Source organism: Eptesicus fuscus, chromosome 23 (genome assembly GCF_027574615.1).
Source record: "Eptesicus fuscus isolate TK198812 chromosome 23, DD_ASM_mEF_20220401, whole genome shotgun sequence".
NCBI lineage: Eukaryota > Metazoa > Chordata > Mammalia > Chiroptera > Vespertilionidae > Eptesicus > Eptesicus fuscus.
Genome location: NC_072495.1, coordinates 10,910,802 through 10,926,703, shown reverse-complemented (window position 1 = coordinate 10,926,703; position 15,902 = coordinate 10,910,802). Strand labels below are relative to the sequence as shown.

Genomic DNA, 15,902 nt, shown 5'->3' with positions numbered 1-15,902 from the left:
GAATCATATTTGGAACCCAGGGTGCCTATCCCAGAAGTGCCTCCAAGCATCCTGTGTGGCTCTCCCTAGTGGCCAGGGAGGTGTGCTCTCAGCCTTTTGGGATTTATATCTCAAGAGACCAAATCGAATTTTTCAATCAACTGTGCATGAGGGTGTAAAGATCCAACTGAAAGGGCTGTTACAACGAGCTGCACCACTTTGCCCAATGGGCATAGCCCAGGGCTGGTCAGAGATGGCATGACCATCCTTAGCAGGTAGCAAGCTCACCATCATATGGGGTAAAAAAAAAAATAGTTAACATTTACTTAAGTAGTACTTACCAATGACAGGCACTATTTTAAGCCCTTTATTATTAGATAATTTATATAAATATATAATATAAAATATATTTAAATAGAAGTATATATTTTTATAAGAATGCCTACCTTCCATTCTTTCTTATTTTTATTTTGAGAGAAGAAATATCCATTTGTTGTTCCACTTATTCATGAATTCATTGGTTGATTCTTGTATGTGCCCTGACCGGGGTTCAAACCCAAGAAACCTTGGTGTATCGGGATGACACTCTAACCAACTGAGCTACTTACTCAGCCAGGGCTAAATAGAAGTATATATTAATTATATATCCATATTATATATTAAATTATCTTGTTTATTATTATTTTATTGTATTGAGTATATTACACAGAACTCGGAAATTCCTTACAACCACCCATGGTGTTACTGTTACTATATTATAGATGAGAAAACTGGACAGAGAGCCAGTAAGTAGTAGTACAGGACATTAAACCATCCGGCGTCTGTGCTTAACCCCCACCAGAGTCACCTCCTCCTCTGCATCAGAATCTCCAGAGGTTTTTGTTAAAATGCAAGTCACTAAAACCCACCCAAGCAGTTTATTTTTAGCAAGGTCTCCTAGTAAAGGGTGAAACTGAACCAGAGGAGCTTACATTTTTAACTCTTTTTAGTATTTTACAGTGATTCAGGTTGGCTGTTCCCATGGCCACTCAGTTAGTTGTAGTGTGACTTGAACCTCTCTGAGCCCCCCAATCCTTTGAGCAAAAATGGAGACTTTACGAATACCTATTTCTGGACCCTGAATTTGAACACCCAGTCACCCACCCCAGGCAGGTTTTTAGGAGAGGTAAATCTGATGCCCAAGTGAAGAGGAACCCTCCCCCACCCACTTCCTGCCCAAATAAGGCCTCAAAGAAGTCATCACTTGCACTTCAATTCAAAAAGAGAGCCTTTTGCCAGAGCCCATCATGGTCCTTTGGCTTGCCTCTGTTTACTCCCTTCCCCAGCCATGCCTCCCCTCTGACTGCTCTGAGTCTCGAAATCCCTAAATTAGTAATAATAGAAAGAGCCGCCATTTCCTGAGCGCTTGCCTTAATAGAACAAAACTCCCCCTGCCTGGGCTCCTCAGGCTCCTGCTTCCCCCTGGTCAGAAGCCATTGCTGGGTCTGTGGCTTCGTGCCCATGCCTTTTATGGTTAGTGCTTTCTGTGTCCCGGCTGAGAAATCTTTGCCAACCTCAAGGTCATGAAGGTCTTCACCTATGTTTTAAAACATAGATTTAAAAAGAGAACTGTGCTTGTATGTTCAGGTGTATGATCCCATCCACTGATTTTTTGAGTGAAGTAGGTTTCTCCATTGAAATGCTTGGACATTTTTGAAAAAAATGAAGTGTCTCAATAATGGGTTTGGAAAACTTTGTACCAATAAAAAACGAATGTAAATTTTCTCAAAAAAAAAAAAAAAGTAACTGTTTCTGGACTCTATTATAGTCCATTGCTCTACATGTCTTTTTTTTTTTTTTTCTGCCAAATCCATTATCTTGATTACTCTAGCTTTAAAATAACTCTTGAAGTCAAGTAGATGAAGTCATTGTATCTCTTAAAGGGGTGGGGTGTCAGCAGAATTAAACATCTTCCTGGAAGATCTAATCCTCCATTAGCAAAGCAGGACCACTGGGTCATACTGTAGAGACTGAGCACCGGAGATCAGGGAGGACTGTTTGGGATTGAATGGTGTCCCCCAAAAGACATGTTCAAGTCCTAACTCCCAGCACTTCAGAATGTGATCTTATTTGGAGACAGGGCTTTTATAGAGATAACCAAGTTGAAATTGAGGTCATTACAGTGTGCCCTAATCCAGTATGACTAAGTGCTGATAAAAAAGGGAAATTTGGACACAGACCTGTCCAGAGAGAAGAGAGTGTGAAGAGACACAGGGAGCCCTAGCTGTTTTGGCCCAGTGGATAGAGCGATGGCCTGTGGACGGAAGGCTTCCAGGTTCAATTCTGGTCAAGGGCACATGCCCTGGTTGCAGGCTCTATCCCCAGTAGGGGGTGTGCAGGAGGCAGCCGATCAATAATTCTCTCTCATTGATGTTTCTCTCCCCCTCCCCCAAAATCAAAATATATATATATATTTATTTATATTTATATTTATATATTTATATTTATATTAAAAAAGAGAGACAGGGAGAAGATGGCCATCTACAAGCCAAGGAATGCCTCTGGCTAACAGAAGCTAGGAGAAAGGCTTGCAATAGATCCTTTCATAGAGTCTAAAGAGGGAACATGGCCCTGCTGATGCCTTGATTTCAAACTTCTGGCCTCCAGAACTGTGAGACAGTACATCTCTGGTGTTCTCAGACACCCAGTTTATGGCACTTTGTTACTGCAGCCCAGGAGATTCATGTGAGTGCCCTGGAGAGAACTGAGGTGGGGTCTTCAGTCAGCCAAGGAAGTTGAGTTCTCATGGGTTTATCAGGGGCTGTGTGTTTAGGATGTCAACAGAGATTAGAAACGGGCACAGGCCCTAACCGGTTTGGCTCAGTGGATAGAGCATCGGCCTGCAGACTGGAAGGTCCCAGGTTCGATTCCAGTCAACGGCATGTACCTTGGTTGCGGGCACATCCCCAGTAGGAGATGTGCAGGAGGCAGCTGATTGATGTTTCTCTCTCATTGATGTTTCTAACTCTCTATCCTCTTCCTTCCTCTCTGTAAAAAATCAATTATATATATATATATGAAAAAAGAAAAGGGCACAGACTTTGGAACTATGTCAGTTCGAATCCCAGCTTTGTTCATTTAGAACTGTGTCACTCTGGGCAAGCAACCCAACCTCTCTGAGCCCCATCTGTCAAATGGGAACAGTAGTGGCACTTGGCAGAAAGGGTTACTGTGAGTGTCCCGTGAAAGCACATTTTTCAGCAATTGGCACAATGCTCAGTAAATGGTGGGTAGTATTTTCCCTCTGTGAGATGTTCTGTGCTCAGTGAAAGGAGTGTATCTCATTCCAAACCTAAGGAATTGGCTAATTCTAAGTCCAATGAATAGGCTATTTACAAAAGGCAGAATATCAGTGAGAAATCCAACTAGGGAATACATACCAGAATAGAGGAATTTACACAGAGACTTGCTTCAGAGGTAACGGAAGAACTGTGGAAGAAGGCAAATTGGAAGGTGACTCACCTACAGGTTCGCAATAGCAAGAGGGTAAGCACCACTCCTGGGTTGGAGGGACAGAAGGAGGAGGTGTTTCTGGCACCCAGGAAGGACTGGCGTCACCAGATAGAAGCTGGACCCACCAAGCTGTGTGGTGAGAGATGGAGACACAGTAAATATGGCAGCTGTTGGAGATACTACCCAAGGCAGAGAGAGGGAGAAATACCCTGGCTTCTCCCTTCCTCCCGCCCACCAGGCTCCTATCACAGCCTCCCATTAGTGGATCTCTGCAGGAAGCTAGTTGATTGACAGCCTGTAGGGATTGTCCTCCCTGTGATACAAAGCAGAGGGAGGGCAAGGAATGGTTTTGAGGACAATGAAGCCCAGGCCCAACCCTGGGAAGTTGGGGTTACGTTTAATCTCTCCAAGCCACAGATACCCCACCTAGAAAATGGGGGTCATGGTATATGAGTATCTACTCATGAAAGAGTAGATACAATTCCATAAAACAGTTTAACCCAGTGCCTGGCACGCAAGAAGGAGCACCTTGTAAATGTGAATGAAGGATCTAGTTAGCTATTTTCTGCTCAGAGGATGAGAGGAGGGAAGAGGACAGAGGCCTGGGAATAAACTCAAGGTGCAAAAGCCGTGCTGCTGCTGGTGGTATTTTTATCTCGGAGACTTGCCCATCTGTCCTCTCCCTGTTCTAAGCCGGTGGTTCTGTCAGTCTCCTTTTAGAACTCCTGAGTCAGGGCTGACCACACCGAGTTTGGGGCAGTTGGGAGTTTGGTCTCCACGCTCCTTCTAAAAGGTTTCCAATCCACCGGATTTTTATTTAGTGCCTCTGGCTTCCAGCGGCTGCCAAACTTTCCTCGCCTCCTCCATCCCGGGGCTGAGTCGTCTCCAGACTCTCTCTTTGTATAATTAAAAAGAAAAATAGAACGGCCGATGTTGCCAAACATGTATTTAAAGTGACACCCTGAGTCCAGGAAGTGAAAAATAAAAACGTTCAAGGTTTAGATTAAAAGGCTCCGTGCTCAGCTGTCTCCTGACCCTGGGCCTCCTTTAATCCCTTGCCCTGGTTTGTAAAAGCCTTTTAACTGAGGCATTTATTTCCCAGAGAACTAATCACACAAAAATGCCCAGCCTCCCAGGAACCGCCTGTCAAGTGCAATGCGGTTCTATGAGGCCCCTGGGGAGGTGGGGAAATTGGGGTGCTGACCACCCTAGGAGCCACCCTGAATCCTTGCTTTCCTTCCCCCTGTCCTTCCCCCCCCGCCACACACCCAATCCTTTAAAAAACCCAGTTGAATGTAGCCCTTAACATTTTCTTAAAATCTGTACCTTCTTCCCAGCATCTTCTTCCATCTTCTCCAGGTCACTGTTATCACTTGCCCAGAAAAACCTGCAGTAGTAACCTGCTCCCTGGTGTCTCTGCTTCCAATGGCTTTGCGTCTGAGTTAGAATAAAATCCAAGCTCCTGCCTGGCCAGTGTGGCTCAGTGGTTGATCCTCGATCTATGAACCAGGAGGTCACGGTTAGATTCCTGGTCAGGACATGTGCCTGTGTTGTGGGCTCGATCCCCAGTAGGGGGCATGCAGGAGGCAGCTGATCAATGAGTCTCATCATTGATGTTTCTATTCCCCTCCCCCCTCCTTTCTTCTCTGAAATCAATAAAAATTTATTTTATTATTTTTTTTATTGATTGATTTTATTTATTTATTTTTTAATTTCTTTATTGATTAAGGTGTCACATATTTGTCCTCATCCCCCCATTCCCATTCCACACCCCTCCCCACGGGTGCCCCAACCCCCTGTTGATCTTAACCATTGGTTAGGCTCGTATGCATGCACACAAGTCCTTTGGTTGATCTCTCCCCCATCTCCCCACCCTTCCCTACCCTCCTTCTGAGGCCTGATAGTCCGATCGATGCCTCCTTGTTTCTGGTTCTGTTCTTGTTCATCAGTCTATGTTGTTCATCATTTCCCCTAAAAACGAAGCTCCTTACCTGTGATGGGAAGGCCTTATCTGATCGAGCTCCTTTCTATCTCTCCAACACCATTCCACCCACCCACTGCCCCCAACTTACTTGCATAGGAACTACTTGCTTTTCATTGTTCTTTCCACGGGCCAAATCCTCAAGGCCTCTGCACATGCTGTTCCCACTGCTTTAAAAGCGCTCCCCCCCTGCCCTGGCTGGTTTGGCTCAGTGGATAGAGCGTCGGCTTGGGGAATGAAGAGTCCCAGGTTCAATTCCTGCCAAGGGCACATGCCCTGGGTGTGGGCTCAATCCCCAGTAGGGGTTGTGCAGGAGGCAGCTGATCAATGATTCTCTCTCATCCATGTTTCTAACTCTCTATCTCTCTCCCTTCCTCTCTGTAAAAAATCAATAAAATATATTTTAAAAATAATAAATAAATAAAAGCTCTTCCCCCAGATCTTCCCATGGCTGGCTGCTTCTTCCCTTTAGAATTTAGCTCAATGTCACCTTCTCAGAGAGGCCTTTCCCTGATTAATCTATCTCACCCCCCACTTCCTGCAGTCTCTCACATCACCACGGTTTACTTAATGTCAACAGAAGCCCTTAACATTACCTACTTGTTTTTAAAACTTGTTTACTTATTTAGTATCTCCCTCCCCCACTGAAATGTGAGCAAATGAGAGAAAAACCCTTCCTTGCTTTGTTCCCTGCTTGCATTCCCGGTGACTGGTGCACAGTCCAGCCTTGTAAAATGCTTGTTGGATGGATGAATGGATAGGCGATGGTCTGGACCTCCAGTTTGGTCTCTGGACTTCAGTTTCCAGGATTTAGGTTCGGGATGGAGGTAGGTCAGAGAGGCAGGAGGGCACAACACTGAATGAACACTCCCTGTGTGCCAGGCCCTGGGCTGCTAGCTCTAACTTTGTGAAGTTCAACATCTTTATTGAACACCAACTGTGTGCTAGGCCTGGTGCAAGTTATTTATTCAATTCAAGGAACATTTATTGAGTACCTACTGAATGCTGGATACTCTACATTTGTTAAGTACCTACTGTATGCCAGCTGTCCCAAATCAGTGCCTGTGTACACAGTAGTTCCATAAATGCCTGAATCAATGAATGCCCTCAAGAGACCCCCCATTCTTCTTTCTAAAATGGCCTATGAATAAATAACTCTTAACACTCAAAGGTAAGGCTATAATGTAGGTGTGTTCAGAGTGTAGAGGGGCCCTTATCACTTTGTACTGCCAGGTACCTTTCCCAGAGCCTTATCTCCTCACCAGCTCTTTGAAGGGCAGGTTGACTTGCCCCTCACTCACCTGCCTGTCCATCCCCAGGGCAGCCAGGAAGGACTTTGCCTGTAGCACAGGTTCAATCTGCGCCTGTTTCTGATTCCTGCTGCTTCTCCTGGCAGTTGTTTGTCATTCATACACCAGACAGGAGGGCAGCAGGCTGGTCCTTATCCTGAGGCTGCCAGGAAGCTGGGCACCTCCGACAGGCTGCCCACCCTCCCATTTGGCCTGACTTTTCCAGCTGAATAAGGATTTGATTCTTCCTCCTTGGTACAACCCTTTGCCTGGACCTCTTATAAAAATTCAGACAATGCATAGAAATTGTTAAAGCCTAAAATCCTTACCATAGTCACAAGGCTTTGCCTGATCTGACACTTCCTTCCCTCCTTCCTTCCTCCTCCTCCTCCTCCTGCTTCTATTTTAAATTGTGGTAAAATATACATAACAGTTTACCATTTTAAACTTTTTAAAGTGTACAGTTCAGTGGCATTAAGTACATTCACCTTGTGGTGTAACCATCACCACCATATTTCTTTTTTTTGTTGTTACCACCATCTTTCTTAATAATATAAGATAATTTACTCATTTATTCATTATCTTATATTGAGATCTTATATTTAATAATCAGTTTGTTTAGAACATTTACAAAGATAACTTTAAAAATATACAGATTATGTTGGTAATAAATGGCTAATACTGTGAGCACATGTAAAAAATAAAGAAGAATATTATGCAGTTGTAAGCTTTAACAATAAGAAATAAACATGTAAATGAGCCCAGCGGGTGTGGCCCAGTGGTTGAGCATCAACCTATAAACTAGGAGGTCACAGTTCGATTCCCAGTCAGGGCACATGCCCAGATTGCAGGCTCGATCTCAATGTGGGGCGTGCAGGAGGCAGCAGATCAATGATTCTCTCTCATCATTGATGTTTCTATCTTTTCCTCTACCTTCCTCTCTAAAATCAATAAAAATATTTTTTAAAAAAGTTATAGAGTTAGCCAAAACCGGTTTGGCTCAGTGGATAGAGCGTCGGTCTGTGGACTGAAAGGTACCAGGTTCGATTCCGGTCAAGGGCATGTACATTGGTTGTGGGCACATCCCTGGTGGGGGGTGTACAGGAGGCAGCTGGTCGATGTTTCTCTCTCATCGATGTTTCTAGCTCTCTATCCCTCTCTCTCCCTTCCTCTCTGTAAAAAATCAATAAAATATATTAAAAAAAAAAGTTATAGAGTTGAATGGTGCTGATGGTTGCACAACAATTTGAATATACTTAATGCCACTGAACTGTAGACCTGAATGCTTAAAATGGTAAATCCTATGATATATATATACATATATATATATATATATATATATATATTGCCACAATTAAAACCAGTGCTCAATTCAACAGTACATTTACTAAAATTGGAACAATATATAGAATATTAGCATGGCCCCTACACAAGGACAATGTGTAAATTTGTAAAGCATTTCATAAAAAAGAAAAAAAGAACAACAGCAACAACAAAAATCCTTTTCTTCCCCGAAGTCACTACTATCCTCAGGTTTTTTTGGTTTTGTTTTAGTTATGTGTTTTTAAAAATCCTCACCCGAGAATATTTTTCCATTTATTTTTAGAGAGAGTGGGAGAGAGAGGGAAAGACAGAAATACCGATGTGAGAGAAACACATTGATTGGTTGCCTCCTGCACGAGCCCTGACCAGGGCCCGGGTGGGAGAGGATCCTGCAACCCAGGTATGTGCCCTTGACAGGAATTGAACCCGGGACCCTTTGGTCTGCAGGCCTACGCTCTATACACTAAGCCAAACCGGCTAGGGCCATTTTATTTTACTTTTAAAAATTAAATTTTTATTGTTGAAAGTATAGCATATGTTTTTATTCCCCCGCCCCAAGTACCCTGGCATTGACTCACCTTCTTTCCCTGCCTCAGTCCCCCTGTTCCTCACTCTTGCTTGCCCAATAAAGTTGCACCGCACAAACTTCTGATTCACTCTCTGCTTCCTGAGGAACCCAAGAAAGACATATGCTGCAGTCTCTCCACTCTCCTGTAGTAGTTTCAAGTTTTTTTGAGATTGCACACGGTGCAGCTAGGATAACATCCCTGTTGGTGCTTCCTGCTGTACTTGTGTTTTTGTAGAATGTGCCTAGCTAAGGAACTGCTGGATAATAGGTTGCACACTCCTTTAGCTTCACCAGATATTACCCGATTGATTCCCAAAGTGACCACTTATATTTTTCCAGTTCATTTCACCTTAACCCCTGCCTTCAACTCACTGGATTTGTTTGGGTCATCTGGGTCTTCTTTCAGTTCCTTTAGCACATGTCGTTCGATCCCCCCACCCCCACCCCTGCTGCCATCACGAAGCTTCTGCATCTGTTCTTTTTTCTGTTGAGAACACTTTCCCCACATGGCCTAGCTAGATCAGCCAGCTCAGTGCCTCACTTCTCTGGAACAGCTCCCCAGACCAGGACAACCCCTCCCCCGCCCCCCCCCCCCCCGCCCGTTTTATATATCTCCTAGTCTCATACACCTCTCTGTTGTGATACACTTATCAGTTGCAATGTTTTGCCTATCTGTGCAACTATTGGAACAAGGTCTAATCACTCCGCTAAGTTCACTAGCCTAAAAGTAGTGACCTCCACGTTTAAGTTCACTGCCACATCTCCAGCACCGAACGCCGTGCCTGGCACACAGTAGGCAGTTGATATTATTCTAATCGCTATTTGATGTTCTTACTCATAATCGAGTTCAGCGTGTAATTTTTCCAGCATGTTTAACATGAATTAGCCTCTACTGGGAGCTAAGATCATGACAGTGTAAAGAAACACAATGTCTTTCCTTGAGGAACTCACAGATAAAGGTCAGTAAACATTACTGAGCTGGCTGGAGCCTGACATGTTTTAAGTGCTTAGCAACTGTTGAATTGACTCAGAAGTCACCTCTAGTCTGAGTCTTACTATAACGTGTAACCATGGCTGTTGTTTATTGAACACTTATTATGTGCCTGGCACTCTACTGGGTGCCTTTCATTTGCCATCTTATCCTATCCCACATCCTGCCAGGGAGGTACTGTTATTACCTCCATTTTACAGATTAGGAACATGAAGTCACTTGTTCCAAATCAAGTAACTAGTAAATAGTGCAGGCAGCATTCCTCAGCCAGAGCTCCTAACCCCCGTCATGGTGCTAATTTTCTCCTACCCCAATGACACTCCTTTCAGATTCCAGAGGCTGAGATCTTAATCACAATGGTAAATTAGTGATATCTACCATTATGGGGCACTTATTGAATAGGAATCACTTTGCATCCATCCATCCATCCATCCATTCAACAAATATTTACTGGGAACCTACCTTGTGCCATGCTATGTGTGAGGGGCTGGGGAAATAGTGGTGAACAAAACAGAATAAAACACCTGCTTTGTGTTGTTGATATCCTAGTGTGAGGAGGAAAAAAAAAATATATATATATATATATGATAGTGATCAGTGCTACAGAGAAAATGAAAACAGAAACAGGAACTATGCAGTGGGATGGCTGGGGTTTCCGTGATCTCATTTCATTCAACCAACAAGCTATTATTTTGCACATTGATAATGAGATTCAGAGGTGAAGACGCCTCCTCACAGGCACACAACTCATAGACTGAGAAGTCAGGACTCTAAAAAGACCAAGGATCCCATCACTGCCAATCACTTTAAAAAAAACATATATATATATATATATTTTTTCCCCTAACCAGTTTGGCTCAGTGGATAGAGCGTCAGCCCGCAGACTGAAGGGTCCCGGGTTTGATTCTGGTCAAGGGTATGTACCTTGGTTGTTGGCTCCATCCCCAATAGGGGCCCTGCAGGAGGCAGCTGATAGATTGTTTCTCTCTCATCAATGTTTCTAACTCTCTATCCCTCTCCCTTCCTCTCATTTTACAGGAAGGGAGAGGGATAGATAGAAACATCAATGATGAATCATTGATTGGCTGCCTCCTGCATACCCCACACTGGGGATCGACCCTGCAACCGGGGTATGTGCCTTAACCGGGAATTGGAACTGTGACCTCCTGGTTCATAGGTCGGTGCTCAATCACTGAGCCATGACGGCTGGGCATGCCAATCACTTTTTGTTGTGTGCCTACTGAGTGCCTAGTATCATGGTGGAGACAAAAGGAATGTCAACAGTTTTCCAACAGTTTAAGCTCGGACGGGCAGGTAAGTAGACCCAGGTGGCTGGAGGGTTCAGACAGCTGGATGTAGTGTCCATGCTGTGCCCAGGGCAGACATTAGGTGTGATCGCCTATGGGAGATGCTGAGGCTGGAGTCCAGGCTCAGGCAGACAAATCAATTGCAGAGACCAGAAGCAGAAGACTAAGGCCCCATATGCCCTTTGGATGTTGGTGATTCACAGGCCCACCAGTCCCTGCCCTGTCCCCACAGCCAGCTCTACCGCCCCTCCCCTTTGCACCCTAGGTCTCCAGCCCTCCAGGCCATCAAGCATGGAGAAAGTGGCTAGTGACCAAGTGATAAGCTCTGGCCCCACCCTGAAGCCACAAGCACAAGCAAATAGCTGCTTCCCCTTCTCCTCATGCTGCATCAGCTGCTTGAGGGACCTCCCAGATAGGGGACACTGGGGTGATGACAGCTGGTCCCTTGCCCCCACATGGCTCCAGGACTCAGTTTCTGCCCAGCAGATCACATGAACTTGGGAGGCCACCTGGAACCCAGGGGAGGAGAGCCTGAGCTTTGGAGCTACAAAGGTATAGAGTACCACCTCCCTCAGGCAGGCTACCTTGTTGCCCTTCAAGAGGACCTCTTAGAACATTTGCATGTTCTTCAAAGAAGAGCACTTTTAGGTTTAGCTGATCAAGCTGGAAATAGACATATTTTGAAGTCTGAGGAATTCATTCATTCAACAAATGTTTGTTGAGTATATTTTATGAGCCCAGCCCTAGAGGCTGAGGATAGACAGTAAACAAGACCAATGTCAGTCTTCTCAGGGATCTTTCCTTCTTTTTTTCTAATTATTGGTTGATGGGTTGATCTGAGAGAGACAGAGATTTGTTCCATTTATTTAAACATTCATTGGTTGATTCCTGTATGTGCCCTGAAAGGGGATGGAACCTGCAACCTTGGTGTAAGCGGATGATACTCTAACCCAGTGGATGCCAATCAGCGGTCCAAGGACCAGTCTAACCTACTCAGCTACCCGACCAGGGCAGAGACATTTCCTTTTAATTTAATAGACTATTAACACACGAGTATTTTATTATAATTGTGAGAAATATTCTAAATGAGAAAGGGTTTGGGGCTTGGGTAAACTGGGCAAACTGGCTGGCTGTTGAATTTCTAAGGGCCACGTCAGAGATGTCTCCCTTCAGACTGGGGATAAGAGCCAGATCTCCGTCTCTTTTCGGAACATCCTCACCTCACCAGGGCAACAAAGGCCTCCTTCTCTGCCATGAATAGGTGCTGAGGGGCCAAGAGGAGGGCTTCCTATAAATGCTGCTCTGTGTATGAATCTAGAAGGTATTCAGTAAATAATTGGTGAATTAATGTTATTTCAAGGCGGGATAAAAAGCTACCGACTCCATTAGCAGAGGCTGAATGGCTCGCTGGGTAAGAAGAAATCTCAGCACTGTTACTCCCAGATTTCTGGAAGGATGAGGAATTTGGGGACTAGGGGAGGCAAGATAGGGACTTCCATTAGACACATCTTTTTAGAGTAGGTGAGGGGACCGTTCAAGGTAGAAGATGCATCAAGAGAATGAGACAGGTGGGGGCGGGAGCCGGGCGGGGGTGTCCCTGCCCTCCCCCAGCTCACAGTCTGGTGAGAGCAAAGGCAGCAAGGCGATAATGTGATAAGCATTATGAAGGGGCAGGAAAGAGAAGGTAGCTAAGTTGATTGTAGGAAGATAAGAGTTTTGGAGAGGAAGAGGGCAGGCAGGAGAAAGTGCTCAGGGTGGAGGAATCAGCATATGCAAAAGCCTGGGGGAGCGAAAACAACTTCAAAGAGCTTAACGTAGCTCTGGAAGTGCAGACTGACTGGGGAAAAGAAAGGATGTTGGAGAGAAAAGCAGGGCTGTTCCACCCTTTCAGCCTTCCCCTTGGGGGGAAACTATTTCCCCACTCCACAACTAGTTAGGGTGATGAAGTCCAGGAGGTGGACTTAATTTTAATGAAGACCCATCATTTACTGACCACCACGTTATAGAACACTGGCTCATTCAATCCTCATACAACTCTTACAGGTTTGATACTATGACTCCCATTTTACCGAGGGCACAACTGAGACTGGGTGCCTGGTCTAAGATCACATAGCTCGCGCTGTTTGGGAGTTTAAATGTTGCTTTATGCAAATGCTTCTGTTCTAGCAGTTCCTTTTACATGAGGTAATGCTTGTAAAAGCTTTTTTGTAATAGAGCCATGTAAACACGAGGCATTATTAGTTTTCGGTCTACTCTACAGCATTCGGGGAGCCCAGGAAGGGGCAGTAATGAAAGCCAAAAGGCCCAAGGGCCTCTCTTAAAATTCCCCCGAGTCTATTCTAGTTCCCTCTTTGGGGCACCTCCAGATATTATCTTCTGCCAAGTAGAAAGTTTCTCAGAAGTTGCAAGACGCGGGAGGTTAAAAAAAAAAATCAGCACCAACAACTACAAAAACTCCCGCAGCAGCCTGCACACAAAGAGTCTGAATTTTGAACAAAGGGCAGGGTGAGACCCAAAAGTAAATGCTGACACATCCTCTCTCCAGCTGTGAACTGGGGGTCTGAGGGCTGCGGCAAAGGTCATCAGTCTCCACATCTTTGGGCAGGAAATGCAATTCAATCCTCTCAGTGACTGATGGCTCTGCAAGATTAATGGAATCATCCCCAACCCTGGACTCTCTTCTGACAGCACAAAAAGTGAATCAATCCCTCCACCCCCTTTCCTCTTACTAAGCGAGGTTCGCTGATTCCTCATTTTAAAAGTTCAAAACTTTTCTCCCGGAAATTTGTCCCCAGGTGTCCTTTTGCAGGGTGAAACTCTGCCTTTTGGGGTGAGATTCTGAAGGTCTGGGGATCTTTCTAGGCTTTTCCTCTGTCCCTACTTCATCGTTCAAAATAAAAATTAATGTAAAGAGGGCATGACTGTCCCCGAGCGGGTTAACTGCCAGCCCTGCCGTCCGGCCCTTGGGGATTGGCAGCCAATGACCACTTAGCACGATGAAGTAATTCTTGGATTTTGATTTCCATTGGGTAACACACTTGTCCATCAATCCAAAGATGCAAGTTTTGAAAGTATCTTTGAACTTTTATGACTAGCTTCCTGGCATTAACCCCTTAATAATCTCACCTGTTATTTCCAACTTTCCTTCCAATGCTCACACAGGAAGAGAGATTAGAAAAATGCAGAACTCTAGACATCAACTTAAGTCTTCTCCAAATGACCACAGCTCTATGTAATTCTCTTTCCTACTCTGATATTTCAATCTACAAGGTACTGAAGAATGAAAAAACAGAAAAGGTCTTTGGGAATTCCAAACATTTTAACGGAAATAGTGTGGTACGTTGTTCCCCCAAATATTTTTTAATTGCAAGAGTAATTCAAAATATGGCAAAACTCTAAGGTTTGGCAAAGTCTGGTAATAGATACAATAGTCCTTGCTATATTTTTTGTGATATTTATTTTCTATCCCTTTCTTTATGTTTGAAGTATTTGATAAATTTCAAAGGACACAGTGGTAATTACAGATGCAAATCATATTTAAGTATGGTCTATATAACCCCTTCAAAAATTTCCTCTCTCTGTTTTTCTTTTGTGTGTGTTTATACATCGTCTATATGCAGTTTGTTTTAATATAAATGGGATCATAACATACACATTATCCTGGATTCTTTTTTTAAAATACTCACCCACGGATATGCTTTTATTGATTTTAGAGAGAGAGAGGAAGAATTATATTTGGGTGACCACCATATAGATTCAGAAAGAGAAAATTACTAGTACCTCTCGCTGTTCACATTATCCCCAGAGTTGAGTCTTTACCTGCATTTTGTGTTGATTACTCCTTTGCTTTTATTTATGCTTTACCCCTTACCTGTATATAGCTAACCAATATTTATTTGGTTTAAATTTGCCTGGTTTTGAACCCTAGAGCCTCAAAAAGGGTGACTAAAATGTAATTCCTTTTTGAATAGGCAATATATTTACATAGAACAAAATTCAAAAGGTACTACAGCATATAAAATGAAATAAGTCTATAAGGTTCAAAATCAGGAAACACTAATGCATGCATGTGGTAAGAATTTCATGCTGTACCAAACAATAAGTTTTCTTCCCTTTTCTTTTCCCCATTTAAAATTTTTTTAAATTTTATTTTAGAGAGGGAGAGAGAGGAGAGAGAGACAGAGAAAGAGAGAGAAAGAGACATATTGAATGGCTGACTCCTGCATGCGCCCCTACCAGGTATCAAACCGAAACCTGGGTATGTGCCTTGACTGGGAATTGAACCCGCCACCTTTTGTTGTATGGGATAACACTCCAACCAACTGAGTCATACTGGCCAGGGCTTTTCCCGTGTGTGTGTGTGTGTGTGTGTGTGTGTGTGTGTGTGTGTTCCTATTTCTTTCCAAAGAAAATTCTGTGTATATAAAATATATGTAGATATAGATATATCCCCTTGCTTAATGAAAGTGGTAAGCACAATTAAGTATTAGTATTCTGCACCTTGTTTTGTTATAAGGCTATGAGACCCTTCCTTCCATATCAGTATATACAGAGCGACATTATTCTTTTTAATGATTTAATAACATTTCATCGGGCATACAAATGGTCCAGGAATTATTTAATCCATTCCCCAACTTTTAGGTTGTTTTCAATCTTTTTCTGTTTCGAACAGGATACTTCTCTACAATGGGTTGCATCTTTGCGTTTGAGTCCATCAGTAGGAAATATATCAGGAAGTGGTTATCCCATTCTAAGGCTTCCCGCCCCATCACCACTTACCTGTCCTTGAGAAGTTTGTCAGATCCAGGCAGGTGGCACAGTCTTGTATGTAACTGTCATCCCCAGGTGCCTGCAGTGCCATGCTCTCGGCAGACCCTCAAAGTGAGCGGTTTAAGGGCTAACACTGCAAACATTCCCACTGGACCAGATGGCCCCTTCTAGGAACCCTTTGTAGATACCCTGGGCCCCTCCC

General features: G+C 43.9%; 1 non-coding gene across 1 annotated transcript; it reads left to right on the top strand.

Moving 5' to 3' along the window:
* The first annotated feature begins 8,104 nt into the window (after positions 1 to 8,104).
* Positions 8,105 to 8,211, top strand: LOC129148244 (U6 spliceosomal RNA). The gene has a single exon (XR_008555324.1). It is a non-coding gene; the product is annotated as a U6 spliceosomal RNA (small nuclear RNA).
* Positions 8,212 to 15,902: the final 7,691 nt, after the last annotated feature.